Below are 3537 nucleotides of genomic sequence, written 5' to 3'. Positions count from 1 at the left end.
ACAACACAGGTGTAACCAATAACGTGAACGATGGTTTCCAACTTCCATTCCATGTAGGTGTTCCTTCCGGTGCTGGGGGGGGGGGGGGGCTCATTAATGTTGTTGGTTACACCTGTGATTACTCTGCCTTGAGACACAAAATGCCCGTTGTGAAAAGAGTCCTCCATAGAGCGTGCTCGATGATGGGGCGAGTAGTGTCAAAGAGCATGGAAGGAAAGAGACGAAACTCCGGCCATTTTTGGAAACAGAATGCGCCTCGCAGTGGTCAGCTGCGGTAGCGCGGGCCCCTATAATCAGCCTCTCTAAACAGTAACTCAACGGGAGAACACTCTAAATTTCGTGGATTCACATCTTTTCTGGGCGTACTGCAAATCTTGATTGAAGTGGTGTAGTGCAGGGATGTAAAACAACAACCATATTGTGGAAACTAAGCAAAATTTTTCTTTTTTTTCTTTTAGTTTTTTCAAGATAAATAGTAAATGCAAAGGACCCGAGGTTAAAACCACAGCAACGCACTTCTGACGGAGTGGACGACAGCCGCATTAGCTATTTATCTTGAAAAAACTAAACAAAGAAAACGAAAAATTTTGCTTAGTTTCCACAATATGGTTGTTGTTTTACATCCCTGCACTACACCACTTCAATCAAGATTTGCAGTACGCCCGGAAAAGATGTGAATCCCCAAAGTTTAGAGTGTTCTCCCGTTGAGTTACTGTTTAGAGAGGCTGATTATAGGGGCCCGCGCTACCGCAGCTGACCACTGCGAGCCTGTGCGAGGTTCTTTTGGCGCTGTCACGCTTCCAAAAATAAAAAATGGCGGAGGCTGCTGGGCGCTGATGTTGCAATGGGGCAATATGGAGCTTTCAGTTCTTTCCATAAAAGTTCTTTGGTAGTGTGTAGGCTACTGCTGACTGTGGTGGTGGTGGTGATGCTGTGACCCAGAAGGGCCTCTCTCTCTCTCTCTCTCTCTCTCTCTCTCTCTCTCTCTCTCTCTCTCTCTCTCTCTCTCTCTCTCTCTCTCTCTGAGTTCCCAGCAACGGCTCCCAGTCCGCCCATGCTGCTGGCACACGGCTTCATCTGGAAACGACCGGAGAAAATGTGCAGCCAGGCCGGTTCCCTTTCAATCAGCCAATTGGAGTATTAATAGTGGAATGACACATGGGAACATTGTGCACATGCACACGCACACACACACACACACACACACGCACGCACACGCGCGCACACACACACACACACGCTCACACACACGCACACACACACGCACACACACGCGCGCACACACACACACACACACACACACACACACACACACACACACACACACACACACACACGCTCAGCTTGGAATGCCTGGCAGGTTGTAGCATATATTGGCAGGTTTAGGAGGCGGAGCTAGCCAAAACAGGTGAGGTCACCTCTTCTCATTGTACCTGCAGAGCCTCATGTTCAGCCCGTTACTGTATATGGACCGGAGCCCTGCATGTTTTCTGATAGCAGCATGTTCCCTCTGCCTATTGGTTTAACTGCGTCCCAACCGGGCCAATCGGCATCCAGAGGCAGCGGCTACGGGGCGGGATTTAGGTGTGACTGACGACAGTGAGAAAGCGAGCCCCGTGATAGAGACGATAGTGATAGACAGAAGGGTTCGTCCAATCACCTACCGGGTATTTTTCGAAAACGGTTTCCACAGAGGAGGGTCACCGATGGTTATGTGTAATAAACCATCTGGCAGGGTCAGGTTATTTCTCTCCGCCTCCTCCGTCAGTATCGGTGTGCTTCACTCACTGACCATGGATGATGTCTCTTTTCCCTGCATGTTCAACTCTCTCCTATTCTCTCTCTCTCTCTCTCTCTCTCTCTCTCTCTCTCTCTCTCTCTCTCTCTCAGGCCTGCAAATTTGATGGACAGCACTGACTCAGATACTTTAATAATATCACGCAATGACCCACAATCATAATCTTGAAAGGGAATTCAGCAGTGCACAGATTAATCAGTAGCCCATACTTGGCCACATCTCTCTATTTTTTTTTATTTTTTTTTAACCTTGTACTGTAAAAGCTATTGATGTTCAAATCACTTGAAAAATAATAGTTGAGAAAATCATGAATTTGCTCATCCTTGTTAATCCTCCAGTCTCAACCTACGACTGGCCCCTCTCTCCCGGTCTCTCCGGCCATGGCTGGCCTCTGTGGGGGCTCTGGATCACATTACATGCGTAACACAGAAAGAGAGAGAGTAGCAGTTAGCTGTTAGCCCTGGACTGTTATTGCAGGTGTTGTCGGGGCAAACACAGCTGTTAATTACCTCTACGGTACCAAGCTACATTATGGAGAACCACACTCCATGGGTGTGGGCTCCACTGGTCGAGTCTGGCTTTTACCATGAGCTCCACTTGAGTCTGGCTTTTGTTTGGGCGTTTTTTTTTTTTTTTACTCCATTTGAGGCAGTCAGTCCCTGCAGCCAAATTCAGTCAAACACATCTGTTCACGGAGCATTGAAAATGTCTAATCTGGAAAATTATCTTTGTGTGTGTGTGTGTGTGTGTGTGTGTGTGTGTGTGTGTGTGTGTGTGTGTGAGTGTGAGAAAGAGAGAGAGAGGGATTCTGGTCCCTTGAAATTTTGTGAAATGGTCACGATGTCTTAAAATGCAAATACGCACTCTGTGTATGAAACGTGAGCGAATCTCATTTTCCCACCAGGAAAAGGCTTACTTGAAGGAGACACAAGCAGAAACAGACTGCACTGTAGTCTGACATTGAACTAGTGTGGTGGGTGGGTGGGTGTCAACATCTGCCTTCAACTCCAGAGACCCGCGGGTTTGATTCCCAACTCGTGCCAAAGACTCTTTCTGCTGTGACTGAAGTTTGAATTTTGAATTTATGAGTGAAAGTTTTTCCTTTTATAACCCCGCCCGTAAACCTGGACCAAAGTTTTTTTTCTTATTTTTGCTTCGACTCGACCGTTAAGCTAAAGGAGGAAACGACACGTCCGATTGTCACATAATCGAGTTTGTGGTGGACGAATGTAATCTTGACATTAATTCATATCCACCACACTATAATCTGCATTTCAGAATACGTGCTCATTTAGCAACGTTTTTATGAAGCGGTTGGCATGTGTTTGTGTGCCTGTGTGTGCATTTGTGTTTGTGAACAGCTGCTGGCTGTTTCCTCCACCTGTGCTCTGTGTGGCTCACCAGCAGCACGAACAGTAGTTCTCTTGTACTTCTCTCAAAGATCAACTTCGATTAATGATCATGTGATCACATGACAGGAAATTGGAGGAAACACAACTTCTGGTAGCACTTTATTTGGATTGTCCGCCTCCAGAGAGTCTACCGACTATTTGTAACTTTTCAACAGCGTATTAGTTTGACGTTGAACAATTGCGTTTTGCTCTGTCTGTACAGGAAGATGTTTGAACTGCTTATTAGTTCAGATTCAACAAACGCTCTGTTGGCTTCCCATTCATTCCACACACCTGATTCTTCTCATCACCCGCAGTGGATATGTTCATGAATGGACCCTTTTCACG

Source organism: Poromitra crassiceps (genome assembly GCF_964638095.1).
Source record: "Poromitra crassiceps genome assembly, chromosome: 21".
Taxonomy (NCBI): Eukaryota; Metazoa; Chordata; class Actinopteri; order Beryciformes; family Melamphaidae; genus Poromitra; species Poromitra crassiceps.
The sequence above is the reverse complement of the archived record's forward strand: the minus strand, read 5'-3'. Positions refer to the sequence as shown.